This window comes from Sparus aurata, chromosome 24, assembly GCF_900880675.1.
Source record: "Sparus aurata chromosome 24, fSpaAur1.1, whole genome shotgun sequence".
NCBI lineage: Eukaryota > Metazoa > Chordata > Actinopteri > Spariformes > Sparidae > Sparus > Sparus aurata.
Window position 1 is genome coordinate 13,721,305 of NC_044210.1, and position 18,770 is coordinate 13,740,074.

The 18,770-nt window shown below is 46.5% G+C and overlaps 1 long non-coding RNA gene across 1 annotated transcript in view; it reads right to left on the reverse strand.

The window, feature by feature from the left end:
• Positions 1–300: 300 nt before the first annotated feature.
• Positions 301–18,770, reverse strand: part of LOC115577267 (uncharacterized) — a 48,964-nt gene continuing 30,494 nt past the window's right edge. Inside the window, exon 3 of the long non-coding RNA XR_003983071.1 lies at positions 301–395. This is a non-coding gene — a long non-coding RNA (uncharacterized LOC115577267). The remainder of the gene's footprint in view (positions 396–18,770) is intronic.

Here is an 18,770-nt window from a genome sequence, read left to right on the forward strand (position 1 = left end):
CTGCTTTAAGGAGTAAAGCTGCTGTAAGGAGTAAAGCTGCAGGCTGATGCTTTCACACACAGGAAACACTTCAACACACACACACATATATTCTCTGTTTAAGCAGGTAAAAGCCACTGTTAGATCAAAATCTTCTTTTTCAAGAGCAAAAATGACAGCAAATACAACACAAACATCCAAATGCAACTGCAACACACACAATAACTGAACACAATCTCCAGCTAACAACATCACATTGTGTAAACAAGCTTTAAAAGTTGACTTAAAGGACCAGTTCTTCCAAAAAAAAATAAAGATTTGGTCGTCATCTACTCATCCACACATGCTTATGGGAAAGTCTGGTGAAGTTTCTTAGTCCATAAACGATTCTGGTGCTTCAGGATTGCAGCATACTCCTAAGCAACAGAAGTAGATGGAGACTTTGTTAAAAAAAAGTTAAAAACACAACCAAATTAAATAAAATAAAAAACATAAAATTAACAGGGATCTCAGGGCTTCTAGGGACCCAGTATACGATCTTTTCCTAAACCTAACCGACCACCTGACATCGTTAACAACGATCCAAACGTTTGTCAACAAGCTTTTATTTTGAAAGTCTACCCAGAGGTGGTAGAGCGTCGTACGTGTCAATGAAGCCGAATGCCTCTTATCAAGCTGCAGGGTAATACGTACAATCGCACAAAATTGCACACAAATATATAAACAGACACTCGTCGTCACATACACGTGCAGCTCACACAGCACAATATGATGCACAAGTTGGAATCACACACATACACACACACACACACACGTATACAAACAAAACATCAGGCCTCACACACTCTCATACAGACAAACACGTACACACACACACATACAGTTCTCTGTCTGCATGTACAATATCAAATCCTCATGCAATATGTGGAATTACACACTTTCTCTCCCTCCACACACACACACACACACACACACACACACACACACACACACACACTCAACACACAACCCAAATGTCATGCACCATTTGGATTGTGGAGCGAGCGAGCAACCGGCAAATATTGAAAGTATTTATTTCTTTTCCGCACACGAACGGGACGTAATCCCCCCCAAATATATTTAGTCGTGTTATGGATTTGTTGTCGCTTAATTTGCATGACAACACGGTACCTTTCAGCGGCGGCGGCGGCGGTGGCAATTGCGGCGCCGATATCATCTTTATTATTATTGAGCCATAATGTGGCGCTACGCAGAGGGGGGGAAATTGAGCAAGTTAAGCCTGGAGTAGGAGCAGACACTTGGCTTATGGTGATGGATCGCTTTCAGTAATTTCTCTTTATTATGATTGGCAAAGATCAATATTTTAACAGTTCGGTTACGGCCTTCAGTACAGTGCTTAATATGTATTATTCACGACCTTTATCAGCGTGGAGGGAGGCAGATATATGGAGGGAGGGCTGACATTTTTCAGACTGAGGCAGGGAAGAGGGCCTGCTCTATCTGGGACATGAATGGGACTGTGTAATGCACACAAATGGAAATGGGCTGCTGTGTGTGTGTGTGTGTGTGTGTGAGTGTGAGTGTCGGTGTGTGTGTGTGAGCGGCTGCAGGAACACATCCACAGGCCTGAAGACGTATGGTTAAAAGACTGGATCACACAAATTACAACAAAAAACAGAGCTCCTCACCTCCAGCGAGCATTTCATTCTGGTTTCATTCGTATACGGTGTCAGTGAAAAGGGATTTTCCTTTACAGCTGTTACATTTTCAAGGAGGCTAGCGGAGGAAAGTGCAGTCAGCTCACATGAGAGCGACAACATGTGAGGTTCAATAGATGTAAATACGAATTAATCTAATAAAAAGTCAGTTTTTCCATACGTGTGTGGTTCCGACGTGCGGCAAGATGTGTGTTTTTATACACAACGACTGTGTGATGCATTTTTTTTTGTACACCTATTTGCACTATATGCCTATTAATACTTAATCAAGGGGAACTAATTTGGCTGAATGGGCCATGTGCAATTCATTACATTATAGGCCATGGCAGGAAAACAATAGCAATGTGCATCGGTGATAGAAAGCGTCATTGAAAGCAATCAGGGAATGGTTAAATGAAAATCTTTGATAGCTTCACGTGTAAGCATTAAAAGCAAACCAATGGAAAGCAGGTAATGAATCCGGCCCGGATAGTGGAGCGTGTTACAACTGACACGCAAACAGACAAATCCTGGGCGCGCTTCCTCCCTGGCTCATTCAAACAGCCAATCAAATGAGTGTTGATGGAGGAGAAGAATAAAAAAGTATAGTACTTTTGTTTTTTGTTTTGCAAGAGGACCGTCCCCAACAAGTCCAGTAATACAAGAAACTTGTGGCAACCGACGTAAAGCATGTTGCAGTCACAACCATCTACATCTGCTCAGGAATCAAGCCACGGGCAGTCCATGGAGACTACAAAACTATCGTTGTGTTGGCGTAATTATATGCTAACACAACAATAGTTGCCTTCACAATAAAGAGGTTAAATGAAACCCCTAAAAATAGGACAGGTCCTCAGATCAAGCACCCTCTAGCCTGTAAGTTACACCACCAGAACAAAACCCAATCCAACAAAAGGTTTTTATTTCTAAATTGGGTAAACTGGCCCTTTAACGTCCATATTTGCAGAAAAACGTGAGGGAAAACATCTCTAACAGAGGTAAATTGGTCGTCCTGTTAATCCTCGCTGGGCAGGTAATTAGGCAGGCGGTAATCCAGCTGCAGTACAAGACATACCTGCAAGATAGATGAACATACGTCGCTATGGAAATGTTACTCTATCCTGTACTCATATTCTAGGTCAATCCCACAAAAACAGAGGGAGCAGGGTTCAGGAGCACATTCACGGCGGGGGGGGGAGCGAGCCCACATCAGATAAAAAACGCGTCATACTCGCTGCCGTTTGAGAAGCGCCTGGGATTAAGAGCGGTGACATATTCATATCTGACCGGACTTAAAGCTGCCGCCACACGGGAGGGTCTGTCGCTATCAAAGCTGCACGAAATCAGCCGGCGAGGGGGAAGGAGAAGGGAGGGAGATAGGGATAAAGAGATACAGAGGTACAGTCGGAGCAGCAGAGAGGATTTCTTACAAAGCTCCCCTAACCATCTCTCAAAAAGAAGAATCCTTTGTACCCCTCATCCACGCCCGACGCCCTCCCTCACCTCAACCCTCCCTTTCCCCCCCTTTCTCTCCCCTATTTAAGTCCCAGTGTGGAACGAATGGGGAGCGAGCCCTGGAAAAGTTTGTCTCGGGGAAGGCCGGGTCGCTGTGTAGCTGATTATATCAGTTTCAGCGGCGGACTGGTAATAGGCTCCTCTTCGAGCAGCCGCTAACCCCGGCTCTCCCCTGGCAGCCGCCGAGAGTGGAATTAATCAGGCCTACTGGGAGCCTCCTCCATCCCCTCTCCGCAGGCGAGCCACTCCGCAGTCATTTACCAGCCAATCCCACTGTCAACCCACTGTCATTTAGGCCCTTTTCATTACGCCTCCCCCCCCCTTTGCACACACACCTAACTCTTTCCCTCTCGCGTCGGATCTGAAAAAAATTGGCAAAAATGGAAATGGGTGACAGATTAGCCTAATGCTGGGTACCTTTTATAGACGGCCTATTATGATCACTACCCGCTTTTTTATCAAAAACACAGAGTAGGGCGCCGCAAATCTGCAAAAAAACACTGACCTAATAAGAAATGTTTCCGTATTGCTGCCTTATCTCTGCCCTCCTGTAATTAGGAGCTTGTTAATGAGCACGGCGTAGGCCGTTGTCCTAAATGTGACATTAGAAGGCCAACTTTGTTCATCGCCTATAAAAACCCGGGGCCATAACCACCAATTACCGTGGCTAGGTGTCCCTGGGGTGCAGGGCCCTCGTATCAGGCTGGCCTCGCCTGCTAAGCCTGCTTAAGTGACCTATTTTGGGGCTGGGAGGCAGTCTGTAAAACACCTCTAAGGTTAGATTATCCCGTGATGAAATACAAGGCTTCCCCGCCACAAATTACCCACGGATGAAGCGCCACCAGGCCATTCCTACGCCCTGCTGATGGTCTGTCTTTCTCTCTCTCGCTCTCTCTCTCTCTTTCTCTCTCTCTCCCTCTCTGTCAACAAGGCAGAAAAATATTCATGAGTAAACAAAAGGAGTGATTTGAAAAATGGCTGCAGGAAAGAAGAGATTAATAAAAAGCATGAATAGTGCATTATGGAAGAGCTGAGGAGCCTCGGCATCTCATTGGGGTTAGAGAGAGATTGCATTTGGGGTTTATTAAGAGTGCTGCTCTCGGTCGCCGTCGAGGACCCCTAAAGAGGAAGCGATTGCTTGGGCGTCTGAGTGACAGTAAGCAAGGGACTGAGACGGGTCAGGGTTGGGGTAAGGATTAGAGTCCAAGAGTTCAGAGAAAGGTTTCAGCAAGAGTCACGTTTTTTTGCAGGAAGCTGGGCGTTGGTTTTCCAGGACTTTGACTTGCGTCTCAGTGTCCACACTTCTTTAAATGAGTCCACTTTTCCTCGCAGGTAAAGCAGAAAACGTCCGCCTGGATACCTTCTTTCGGATACAGTCAGACAACTCCAAAACATTTCAAAACCGGTCCCGTCTTTGCCCCGGCTGCGATGACAGCAAAATGAGGCTGCGCTGCTTTGAGCCAGACAAGAAGCAGACTCTGTGACCGTAGTCAGCGCAGAGCCGGACCCTCCTCGGAGACCAGACCAATTAAGATAAGAGGCAGTTAACAGGAAGTGCTTGTTTGACATCCTGTCACGTTAACGAGGACAACCGTAATTGGACTCGTGTATTTAACGGTAGGCGTAAAATGCTGTTAGTTGTCAGCGTGGAGATTTCTGCGCTCCCTGAAAATGAGGAATTCCTTTTGATTTCTGTAAACATAAGGGGGTATTTTTGGTTGCCTGCGTGGAAATGTCAAGACTTTTAAGACCTGTTTGCACAGAAAATGAGGCACTAAGGACTGTAATAATCAACGACTCAGGAATTCAAGGTTGCTCATGCAGTTTTCCCTTCTCTGCTGCCTGCAGAGGCATTCAAGAGACCATTTCTAAAGATTAAAAGAACAACGCTGTTCCTTTTTAAGACAAATACTGACGCTGTGGAATGGCGACTGACCCTACAGTCTCAAAGCATGTGCGAACAACATTCTTACAAAGTGGACATTCAAGGATCCGGATGCCAACAAAATCCCTGCGCTGATACCCTAAAAAACGGAATTCCTCGGTGGTGAAACCTTTGCTGCTAGTCTGCAAATTTCACCAAGCGCCGAGCTCTCAAACACGGAGCCTTTAAGTCCGGCGTAACACTAGGCAGGTGCAGGGCTCACGGGGAGCTGCCGTATATGTCGGAGTTCCTGTTTGTTTGGGCTCGGCCCCTCTTTCAAGCCCCGGGAGGAAGTGAGCTGGCCGGGGTTCTGCTCGGGATCAAACCTGGGCCTCGAGCTGGAAAAGAAAGAAAAAAAAAGCGGTCGGTGTTTATTGTAGCTGCGGCTGCCTGGAAGTGACTGGCAGTAAGCACGCACAGTTTGTCAAAATGAACAGAGGCCAGGGGCATAAAACAGACAACCTCTTCATACAAGGGGAGATGACTGGGACCACACTTGCTGCACCGAGGGAATTACACAAACACGGTATCCATGTCTGCGCTTTAGAGACGGTTATGAATTCCCCCACATATATCCAGAATCTATTAAAAATCCCATTCGGGGGTTGACTTGGAATTAATTCTCCTGTATAAACTCATGTCAACGTTTGAATGTGCATGAATGAGATAATGACACAGCTTGTGTAAACACCGGCGCTAAATATTTGAAAATGCAAGTCACTCATCAGCGGAATTATAGTGCTGAATTGTGTTCCTCTGCTGGCTTTGCGATAACCAGGACATTCTTTAACCTGAGCACCTCCAATTAGAGGATTGGAGAAAAAGGGGGGGGATGGGAAGGCGGAGGGGTGGGGGGGGGGGGGGGGGGCGGTGGCGCTGAACGCTATTGCTTTGACCCACCCGCTTTACTCGGAGGCGCACTCGAGAGGCAGAGATGTGGCGGCAGGATATCGCAGAGGAAAAACAGGCTCAGCCTCAGATGGCCAGGGGCTGCCTGTGCCTCTCTATCAATGCAAAACAGACTACTTCCTTGGGCAAAGAGGACATTTCACTTTTTATAAGCCTCCCCTTCTTCTTCTTTTTTTTTTTTTTTTTTTTTTCTGGGCTCACAATAATTTTGAAAGCAGAGGGGAGGCAGGGAGGAGAGCAAGACACAGAGAGAAGACACAGACAGAAAGGAAAAAGAAGGTCCAGATGAAAAGCATCTTTAGGATGCCGGAAACATCTGGTTTCATATTCGGAGTCTCCCCGAAAGGAAATTGCAAATAGACAAAACTCTTATGTTTTGATTTATTTTATTATTTGATGGCCGGGCGATGCCAGCCGCTCAGCATAGGGCCCCTGCTCGTAAAAAAATACAGGAGCCGAAGCTACGTGACGGAGCATCAGGGACGTCTCCTTACTGTCCCCGGACTGATTGATACCACCTCTAATAACATCCACGACCGCTGTGTTCTGTTCTAAATTACACAAAACTGAAGGGCTGTTGTTAATTGGATGAATGGACGGAGGAGAGGGGAGGGAGGGAGCCTCAGAGGAGAGAGAGAGGAGGATGAAGGGAGAAGGAAAGGAGATAAAGATTTGGGAAGAGACAGATACAGATGTTGGGTTAGGGTTCGTTCAGGTCTCGGCGGTTCACTCGACCCTCTTCTTTCGCTTGTTTAAGTCGTTCCAGGTTTAAAAAGGGTTCCTTTTCTCTTTAAAAATTAAGACATTAGGAGCTGAAATTTGAAGGTTTCATGTTTAGTCAGCTGACGAAAATGGGCTTTGGCCACGAGCGATTTCCATTTCCAACGACCATGATACATAACACATGAGAAGGAAGTTGGGTTTTCTTATCTTTTCTGTGTTCTGGGATGAGTATTTGGAAAATATGTGAGAGCAAAATTGGAAGAACCGCCATGCTCCCTATTCGTAATTACAAACTTCTGGGCTTTTACTGAATTTGGGTGCACTGAAACGTTGCTTTGATTGCCTCATCTCCCTAAAATACAGCAGCAACAAGTCGGCGCTGTCCAGCTGATCGACTGTAGTCGGAAAACCAGCACCAGCGGCAAGGAAGGAACACGTGGTGGTGATATTTTGACCCTCACAGCTATATCCATTGTGGAGGTACATTATGTTCGCTGCCAAAAACCTCTGCTGGAGCTCCTAATATAGTGCTGAGGCGGAGGATAACCTATGAACTGGCCTCCAACCAAGAACACAAGTAGGTGGATTTTTGTCCGAAGAGCACTCAGGTCAAAATCCAAGAGTTATCCACGCAATGCATGAGACGAAGCTTTTCTTTTCTCTATATGCTGCAACTTATTTTGGCAGACAGAAAAAAAAAACGAGGCAGCACAGATCATGAAAATTCATCAGTTTAAGAATAGCACGCTGAAGAGAAAGCTGTCAAGATGAAGATCGTCTGTGAAAACAACACAGATGTGACGCCTTGTGCAAAAAAGGTAAACGTCTCATAACGTAAAACAAAAAAAAAAAAAAAACGTGTTTGCCCTTTTCCTTCCGAACTGACTCGCATAAACATTTACTAAGTTATTGTCGAGTTTTGGCAACCGAAAGCACTCGAGGTGAAGGTTAAAGAAAGAACAAAGTCGTGTTTGTTTGGAGATATGACAAAACTGGATGGGCCAGGAATACAAGGATCGACATGTGCATTTATTTTTTGTTGTTCGAGTCTTACCGACCAGTCAGCGATCACACAGTGGTGGCAGAGGCGACCATGCATGACGCCACCAGCTCATCAGGAGTGGTAACCATTCACACGGCGGTGGAGGGAGCAGATTGGGGTTCAGTATCTTGCCCAAGAACACTTTGACATGTAAATTGTTGGATGACCACTTTACCTCCTGAGGCACAGCCGTTGTCAAAGATTGAGCTGGAGGAGGAGATTTGAGGAGGGTGAAAATCAACCAAACTGAACGCCTTTGGGAGATTTTCGGACCGACATGTTCCCCACCACCATCTTCAAAACACCAAATGAGGGGATATATTTTGGGACAAGGGTGCTCATCCCTCTCTTGGAGAATCAATGCCAAGGATAACTGTCGCTGTTCTGACAGCATGTGGGAGTCTAACACCTTAAGAATACCACTCTTGCATTGAGGAAAAAACCCTTTTACACATCTGACTTTTGTCTTCAACTCGAAAAGGTACAATCGGCAAATCACTCCAGGGTGAAATGATTCTGAAGAACCTAAGATCTGCTGTGATTGGAACATGACACCTGGGTGGACAGGCAATTCTTTTTCTGCCCCTTATTTGGCCCAAAATTAAAGATGTTGGCGTGCAAATGCACCCCTTGAAGCAGCACTGGTACACTGATCAGTTGTTATTGATTTTGAAAGAGTAGAAGATGTGCAAAAGCAACCAGTCACATTGTCACTGGCCTCCATGATCCATCCAGTGTGTTCGAATGTGACAGAAAACAAACTCGTCCACTGGCGATGGGAAAGGAGTGGATTATCCGCGGATCTGCGCCAATTTGTCTGACATCTGACAGACATCAGTTTATACACCACATCTGCCGTTCAGAACATGCATTCAACTTCTGTTTAATTGTTTGTTCAGTTGTCAGTCTGGTTTGTAACGCCATCTTCTAAAAGACAAACTCGTGCTACTGGTGTCGTATTCAATCAACTGAGCTACACGACCCCCCCAGTGATTGACGCTGGGTGACTGGTTTTATTCACAGTACATGCATCTCCTGCATGGTCGACAAAGCCGAAGCTCTTTGTGATACCCCACGTGCCACAAACCATAAAGAATGAGTGTTCGTGCAAATGCTTCCTGAGCCAACAGATGGGAGGAGGTGAGCTGTGGTCGTCCTCCAGGCCATTCTCGCCTGCCTTCCCGCTCTGGAAAGGAAAGATTTACAGCGGCGGCCTTGGAAAAAAGCAGCCCGCAACATCTGGATACGCGTGACACGGAGGCATGGTTGTCGGTGACAGTGGCTAATTTAAAGGTAGTAAAAGTGTTAGCGGCGACCTGCGGAAGAGTGATGGACAGCTGGATTTCCCTGGCTGACCGGGGTGTGAAGACATTGTGGAGCAGGAAATAAGGCCCGCAACAGGCTGGAGGTCTCACCGGGCCAGACTATTCCCCCCAGCTTTCAGATTCATTAGCCTGGAGAACGAGCCGGAGGAGAAAAAAGGAGAGTGAGAGGGGAGATGAGACAAAGGAAAAGATGAAACAAGACAGGCAGTGAAAGGGAGAGGAGAGTGATTGAGAGAGAGAGGGAGAGGATCAATCAGGAGGCACAACAATAATGGGGGGGTGACACCCCAATCACAGAGAAAATCTCACTGTAATTCTGTTTGCTTGCCTCACAATGTGAGCGTAATTGCCACGATCATTTACGGGCGACGACAAATCTAGCCCCGGATTATTGTTTTCCTCTGACTGATATGAACTATTCCATTTGTTCCGGCGTCTACAGAGCGCTGTGTGTTTCCTGCACAACGCCACGTCTCCCCCTGCCTCGGCGGAATTCATTATCACATGACCCCTTTAGAGGAGTCAAAAGACAGCTTGTCGCAGCGACCGGTCTTCGTCACAAATCCGTGAATCTAGGATAACACGCACACACACACACAAAAAAATCCCATTTTTTGGCGTACCTGTCCTGAGAGCATGCATATGCATGAGCCCATATGGATGGTGGGAGGAGAGGTAGGCGACTCAATCCCTGCAGTCGAAAACTAAATAGCGAGCTTGACCCATTTTATCTCAGAAATCCATCCACGGCAAAGAGACGAGTTGTTTTTTTAGCCACAAGTGTGTGTGTGTGTGTTTTGGACCCTCCCAAAACACACACTCGTTTGTTTTCAGCCAAGAAGGGTAATGAGACGGCCCGCTTCGGCAATAAGTTTAATGTCACAAAGAGAGGTCTTTTTTGTGGGTGTTTTTTTTTCATTCCCGGAGTTAATTGCTGAAGAGAATTAATTAAAAAATGTTGACTTGAGAATTGTACATTGATTACTGTAAATATTCTCCAGAGTTTTGCTCTTCTAATTGAGGAGCATTCTGCCTGGTGCATCTTATTACGTGGGCTACTGTATTCGCCGCAGCACATCCGTGCCAGCATTGATTTTTTATTTTTTATTTTTTTTGGGTTTGCTTTTGCTTTGATGAAGTGTATTACACTCAGATCGCCAAAATATCTCAAGTTGAAATTAATTGCATTAAAGTGATGTACTAGATTGGCAAGTATGTCCGCATACAGTTGGTGTAAACTTTGGAAATAGCGCACCAACTTTCAAGGAAGGACCTTCTTAAAAAAAATCCAGTTTTGACGTGACGATGCTCCTTTGGACAATGAAGAAACTGTTTTCCGACCAAGTTTGGTGTGGAAGACCTTCGCCGCGCTGCAGACTTGACTTCAACCTTGTCAAACATGTTTGAACTGAATTGCCAACTTCAAGCCAAACCTTAAGATCAGTAGCCAACGCTCTCGATGCAGCCAGGTTCAAGAAAGTCCAAGAAAGTCTTCCTAGAAGAGTAGAGGCTGCGATAGCTGAAGGTTAACAGCTAGATTTTGGAATGAGATATCTGGGGTGAGGGTTAGGGTTGCGGTGTCATCTTTTTAGCCAAGTAGGGCAAATAAAGACAGAGAAAAAGACTTTCTGGCTCGACTTGCCACATTATTTCCACTCGCATCAAGCCTCCCTCTGAACCCCCCAATCAGACTGATGCAACGTTTAACCCTTCAACTGCATCCCAGCACGCCCTGTCCGAGTTAACCTTCCAACATCTCACACACAAGGAAAGGAGCGGAAAGATAGACAGGCAGACAGGTGGAAGACTGAGGCCTTGTAATGAAACATGACTGGTGAAGGGTGAATAGTCAGGCAAAGGTGCAACAGCTAGCACCCCCCCACCACCACCATCACCACCATCTCAGAGCCAGAGAGACATGAAAGGAGAGCAGAGATAGAGAGAGAGGGGGAGAGACTGGAGGAAGGGAAGGAGCTGCATATGTTGACTTGAAATGAAAAGGACAGGAAAAAAGTAGCACAGTGGATCCACTGCCTTCTACCTGGGAGGAAGAAGAGACAGACGGAGGGAGAGGAAGTGGGTTGAAAGGTAAGAAATGGAGAGACAATGGAAGAGGAAGAACTGGTGAGAAGGACTGTTTGGGTTAGGGTTAGTCTTTCAAGTCTCCCTGGAAAAGATGCTAAGGAGGAGTCCGAAATAGAAGTGGAATACAAACCTGAAACCTAAGAGTGGAGAGGAAAGATACTACAATGAATAGCCATCGATGCGGCCCACATAACAAAAGTACAGTCCACAAACGGCCTAGAGCTGATGGCCAGAACTTACGACGTCGGCTTGAGTTATGGGCTGGAATTCGACCCCAATTCATTACTTTGTTTGGACCAAATATAAGTGAGTGCCGATGTACAGGGTCTAGAACTGGTCAAAATTAGATCTAAGGATAATTATAGGATTCGAGGTTTGCAAATTGATGAAAATGCAAACCCCCCTGATCACCTTTCACCTTTCTCCATCCAACTCAAGATTACTAATGAGCCCGACCTCTGTCCAAGTCCTGACCCCAGACATGATGTTATCTAGACCTGGACTTACAACTTCTTGTTCAGAATTAGAAAATTGGACAAAAGAGTTTCTATTTTAACCAGTGCTGCTTTTCCACGGCCCAGACCAACTACAAGCTTTGTAAATCACAATCATCAAGTCTGGAATAAGTTGGGTAAGAGTGTTTGTTGGAGTTTGTAGCCGGGCTCATTTCTTGAGTTAGGAACCAAGAGGATGTAAAAGACCTTAAAGGTCCAATTTGTAAGATAGTTGATTGTTGGGTCTCATTCCGAACTTGTCAGATACCAGATGCTTTGGGTTGGTGGCCCGATCTACCAACCCAAATCGTTCGTATCTGACGAGTTCTGAATTCAAGGTGTGAGTGTAAAACTTTGGAGCATGACTTGAATTTCACCGTTTCCTCTTCCTTTTCAAAAATGTGATACACTGCAACTTCCCTCTACCTCTGCACCCCCCCCTCCTCTTTTTCCTTTCTTGATTTTTTTTCCACCATCTCTCTCCCACCTCAACTAACCCCTCCCTCCCTCCCTCCCTTCCCTTCCTCTCTCCTCATCCGACTCGGGAGCGTATCTACCTACCCAGGCAGCAGTGCTGGAGGGGTCCCCCAGGGCTGGAGTCCTTTTGCTCCCGGCTGTTTGATGTTGAGCCGGTGCGGATGAACCTCAGCCCCCGCCCAGAGTTCGCTCCCCATCATCAAACATCCCGGCTGGGTGCCGGGCCAAGGCTGTGGCCCTAATCAAACGCGGTGCCTCCACGGACCCCCTCGTACACTCCAAATGGGAGAAAAAGACTAATTATCGAAGCAACCTTCAGAATCACTCAGCTGCATCTAACATTGACACAAACTCCTGCCTCTTACCATTTAGGTTAGGTGTGTGTTTGTGTGCCGACGCTGGAGGAGAGAGATTGAGGGAAAAGGAGTAAAAAAAAAAATACGAGCAAAGATGTTGTCGTTTAAGTCGAAAGCTTATTCGTGTTTTAGCTCCAAAATGTAAAAACATGTCAATTTATAGATTTCATGTTATGGGAAGCTGGATGTTGTTGTAAAGAAATAGCGCCAAAAATAGGGGGAAAAAATGTCAAGAAGAAGAGAACGGCAGAGAGAGAGAGAGAGAGGCTGAGCCCGTCCTTGGAGAGAAGGCGAGCGCTCGATTTTCTGTTTGCTGCCATTTGTCTTGTGCTGCTAAGAGAGATCAACAGTCCTCGGCACACAGATCAATATTCTCTTAACCCGCACCTAATCTGGCAAGAGTTTCCTCCAATTTCACCTTCCCCGGCCGCCTCCTCCTCCTCCTCCTCGCCCCGCTCCACTTTTTATTTTCCCTCTCCTCTCGTTTTCAACCATTTTTCACGCTCCCGGTCCGAGCAAGTGACATAGAAGGGAATGATGTTTCCTGACGCGAACAGAGAGAGAGCGTGTGTGTGTGTGTGTGTGCAAGCAGGAAGGGTGATGGATACGATGTGCTGGCGGGACGGCGAAGCTGCCGTCAGGGGCCCCCTGACGCCGGCGAGATAGACTAGCTGCCTAATCGGCCGCATGACATCGCAAATTCAGCTTCTGCCTCCCCCCGCCTCCCCTCACACCTCACACCCTCCTCACAGAGCATTCCTCACCCCCTTATCGTATCTTCTTGCCAACTCCCAGCGCACCGTTCAAGCTGTTGTCAGAGTTGTCCTGTCGACTAAATGGAGCGCTGTCAATGTGTCCCCTCGCTGTGACGGTTATGGGAAGAGAGGAGTGGGAAGTGTGTGTATGGGTGTGTGTTTGTGCTGGTGTTTACTTTGTGTTTACTGTATCTGTGTATGTGTGTGTTTGCGTGTTGGCACCTTCAGCTCTACTTTTAGGGGAATTATTGTGCTTTATTTGGTTATTTCAGTCATTAATTGTTTGTTTGATACATTTAGAGATGAATATAGAGCTTATTCTCTTATTATTTTTTCATTAAATTCATCAGAATATCACATTGTGGTCCAGGCAGGCAGGAAATGAGACTTACATGTACAGTATATGCTACTAAAATCCAATTTTTACACCTAGTAAACACAGATTCAATTGCATTTGGGATGTCAGTCCACTCCTTCCCCCTGTGTATAGACAAATATTTCTTACTTCTTTCCTATTTTAGATCGGCTTGAATACAGTAGCCCTCATTTTCAGGCCACTACAGTCCCAGACATGCTCCCATTACCCTCCAACAGTAGCTCATGGGAAACAGGCTCCTTTATGGCTATTTTGTGACCCTTTATAACCAAGCAAGGCCCTCCTATTATTCTCCCCGATCAGAAGTTACATTTGTCTATGAAACTAACCCTTTACAAGTCGTTTCATGTTAATTTTTAATTGTTGCATGGACGTCACATGGTCTGAGAAAAGGCTCCTGAATGTTCATGTGCACCAGATTGGGAAGCATCAGTCAAGTAGAGTGGTTCTCAAACTTTCTCACATCTCAGACCCTTCAGCTGCCTTGCCAAGGAACCCCTTGAACCCCCCTCAAGGACCCTGGATCCCTTTTTGAGAACCACTGGTCTAAAGTACCAATATGTGATCCCGACACGAAGGATCAAGAATCACGTTTCGGCTGTCTGCTGCAGAAAGATTGGAGCTCGGGATAGAATCAGGTTTGGTGTAATTTATTCAGAAATGACGCTCTTCCTTCGCTCTGACTGTGCCTGTTTTTATGCATGTCAGATGTAAGCAGATACGCAGTGCCCAGCGGGGGAGGGAGCGAGTCGGACGGAAGCCAGAGCGTTGCATCAGATCTAGGTCGAGGTCGATCGGATCTCGTAAGTTCATCTGGCGGTTTTTGACTCTAAATGAACCACAGAAGTAATTACAATAATTTTTTTTTACCTTAAACTAATTATTTGCTGGTTAGATTTGGGTAGATGGTATTGACATTCTGTCAGTGACAAAGATCGTTTCATGATTCCTAACCATCCTTAGCTTCCTGTGATCCTTCAAATCCTTTCCGAACCCAATTTTCCACCCAAAGAGTTGAGGTTTCTCCATTTCCCCTTCTGTCCTGCTTTGTCATCAGACGAGACAGATCCGGATAGAACATATATCTGTATTTCCTCCACGCTTGAAGAACTTTAAGGAGCCCTAGACATCCTCTCCTCCCCTTTCGACAAGCCCGGGGAGTGATTGGCAGGCCGCGAGAACAGAGTGTCTCTTTCATAGCCGCGGCCCGAAAGTGAAGGGCTTCTTCCACCGACGTACGTCAGCCCCCCGGGGCAGACAAAGCCGGCTAGTGTACGCCGCCTGTACTCAGAGGCGAGCGCCACACACAGACACAGTAACAAGAAGACGGCCCGCTTCGGTTACCGCGCGGACGCTCCGACGTCCGAGCTACACGCAATTAACAAAGATGCCCACGTATGTTGTGCTAGAAAAAAAGTCATACGCGCTGTAGAACATGTGAAGGCATCCGAGTAGGATACACACATGCATGGCCGAACAATAGCTGCTTTCTTTGACTGGCTGGCATAACAACACAAGCCAGGGCCTGACATGCTTTGTCCCACATGCTCCAGACACGCGCTGCTTACAGGATTATGTCACAAGTGGGATGTTTATAGTCCAAGGGTGAGAGAGGCAGAAGGGTATGACGGCAATATTACGTCAATCTGCATCATTAGAAACAAATCTCCAGATGCCAGAATGGTCAAAGTGCTTGAGGTAGCTGTGAAGAAGAATCAGTGAGCTCTGGGAATATTGCAAAACACGGCTCTGACTAATTTTGACAGGGCGAGAAAGAAAGGTCGTGAACAAGACAAAAAGGCGAGGCGAGAGGCGAGCGCGCCAAAAATCTCGGTAACAATCCCTAATTGCACGCGGCAACTGTGTGCCAGCACAAGACGGCAAGCGAAGGAGGTCAAATTTGAACAAAGATCTGTCAAGATTAAACTCAAAATGATGATTGTGACGGACAGTTTGGGAAACATGTCGAGTGAAGAAGAACGCCGAGGCTAAACGTCCGATCGGTTTCATCTGGGGGTGAGTTCAGAGGACGCTCTTCAGACTTATTATATGAAAAACGTGATTTGATTTGCAAGCGTGAAACCATTGGATGTTTTTTTGTAAGAAACACGAGACGTGTTAGAAGGCGTGAAACCACTGGATATTTTTCACAAGACATCAGAACATTTTTGCAGCCTTGTTGGTGGCAACAAAACTGGCTGTTTTAGAACGATGAGTTGGGACAATTCTCAGCTGTTCGTGGCAACAGAACCAGATATTATTAATGAGGAGTTGGGACATTTCCAGCTGTGTTGGTAGCAATAAAACCAGACATATTTCACGAGACGTCATGGGCATTTCGAGCCGTCTCAGTGGCAACAAAACAAGATTAACCATCAGGAAATCCCAAACCAAGTTGCACACTACAAGGGGGAAATATAAAGAAAGGTAAAGTTTTAACATATCTGCGGTTTGCAGAAAAGGTACATTTCCTAAATTCATTCTGCTGATTGTGTTGAAGACGACTATGTTCTTCTAACAATGTTCTTCTGACGGTGGCTGAAACTACATCCATGAGATCCAGACTGGCCTTTTTTCGAAAAACAGACTGTTTTCACAAGACATCCCAAACGAAACCATTGGCGGAACGATGTTGAAGTTCCGATTAGACAAAAACCATGAGGTGCGTGTCTGTCTGTCTGCGCCACCACAGATGGTAAATTCATCATCCTGGCACTCAAACCGACAACAGGTTTCGCGGACCCGGTGCGGGCCCGTCCTGACAGCATCCCATTCAACACGAAAAAAAACGCCCGCTAGTTTCAGCACACTCCGTGGCTGTGTCTGAATGGATGCTACTGTACTGTCTGGAGTGGGCCTGTATCCCAGTTGGCAAAATGACTATTCCAGACTGTGGGCCGGCGGTAAGGAGCATACAAATGAAAATAGCAGCAGCAGAAAAAAAAAAAAAAAAAAAAAAAAAAGCGCTTGTCTCTCTCAAGCCAAGCATCTGCTAAGCATTTTAATGGGGATCAATGGAAGGGCAGGGACAGGAGATCGAGGGGTTGATTGGCTGGCCGGCCCGGCGCTCACAAAGCCGCCGCTCTCCATACTGCCTGCGCTGCTGTTTACAGCCAACACAAGCTGCTGCGCCCTGCTCGCGCACTCTGCACCAGCTGATGTGTATATCTGTGTGTGCTGGGGGGGGGGATTTAAGCATCGGTGGACTAAGTGACATGCGTGCGTATGTGCGTGACGCATCAGTTCATATTGTAATTAGCTCTAAAAACATAATAATGTATTGTATGTGTACATGGGACGCCGGGCTTGTGTGTGCACGCCGCGGTAAAAAGTGTGTGCATGTGCAACAAATTGCTCCCCTTGTTTGCCCCGCATCTGCTTTCCATCTCGGTGTGCGTCGTTTAATTGCATGTTATGTCCTCACACACACACACACACACACACACACACACACACACACACACACATTCATCAGTGCATGTGACGGAGCAGCTCAGCAGCAGCAGCAGCAAAGAAACAGTTAAAGTGATGCTTCCTGGCGTGCCAAATGAATCAGATTAATATTAGCCAAAGCGAATGTCATCATTGGCACTTCTCTCCCCCCCCCACCCACCCGCCCATCTCTACCTCCACCTAAACCTCACTCCCCCCCCTCCCCGCCTCCCCTCCTTCTCCCCTCCTTGCTGCGTTTGGGTTTCTGAGTCCTGGGCGGTAATGAGGGAACGTTATGCAGTGCCATAAACGGAGGGGCTCGCTGTCAGTATGCATAAAGGATGAGACAGAGAAGATGGCGCTGGGGTCAGGGGGGAGAGAGAAAGGAGAGAGTCGACGAGGACAGGATGGAGAGAGAGAGAGTGTGTGTGTGTGTGTGTGTGTGTGTGTGTCACGTACACACACATACATCCACACAGAGTGAGTGAGGACTCAATGGCAAAGGCAGGACGACAGGATGGTGACAAATAGGCTTCCCTGTGTGCCCGTCTCGCAGGTGTAATGCAGTGTGTGCAGCGCCCCCTACGCTCGGCCCGGAGGAAGTTATCAGAGAGGAAAACCCCCTCAGAGGGTGCACCTGTGTGGGTTTCTTGATTTTTAATCACGTTCCTGATACAAAATCTTACAAAAGAAATGGTATTTCTTCACATTCTGATGACATTTTTACTTGTTTTTTTAATGTTTTGAACTAAAGTTCCTACACATTGCACCTTTAAATGACATCATTTCAACACCAAACAGGTCCTTAAATGTAACATGCGGACAAGACGCCTTAAAAACGTTCATCTTACAACCTACACATGACAAAAAAAAACATGCTAACTGGAAAGATTCAACCTCCAGTAAGAAAAAGAGCAGATATATTCAGTAATATGAGCATTTATTGTTTGAATGTGGCTGTAAATGTAACAATGTAAAGGCAAAAGGGCGTAGAGCTAAATTAATTTGAGACATGAAAAGCGTAGCTTTTGACTTTGTAGCATTCACTTTGAGCTGATGCTCTTTCCCTGCTAATCGATGTCTGTCTGGAAGAAATCCAGCTCTCTCTTTCTCTCTCTCTCTCTCTCGCACACACACACCTTTAAAAAGCCTTCGATATCATTAGCTGTCATGTTTCACGGTGGGTAACACAACAGTGCGCGGGGATACACAGCTCACCGCCGAGTCTAGAGGGTATATGTGTGTTTGTGCGAGCGTGCGCACACAAACAAGGATGCATGGTGAGTGTGTGAGTGGATTACACCGGGTTCACAGTGTGTATGGGGGAAGCGTGGCAGCAACTTGGCTCCATAATGGGATTTCTCAGTACTCCTACTCTGCTCACACACACACACACACACACACACACACACACACACACACACACAAACACACACACACTGATCTCACCCCAAACAAGCAGGTTAGCAGTAACAAAGCAGAGCACATATCCTATCTTAGCAGTAAGAGGTAAGCTGCAGCAGAGCTCCAGCTCACTTAAAGACACATATCCCCTCACCTCTCCCTCTCACAAAAGCCAGGGAAGAAGGATGGGTGAGGGAGAGAGGGAGAGGGAGAGTGTGGAGGGATCAGCTACATTAGACAGGGATAAGGGACACTGGAGTAAAGCTGGATGAGGGTG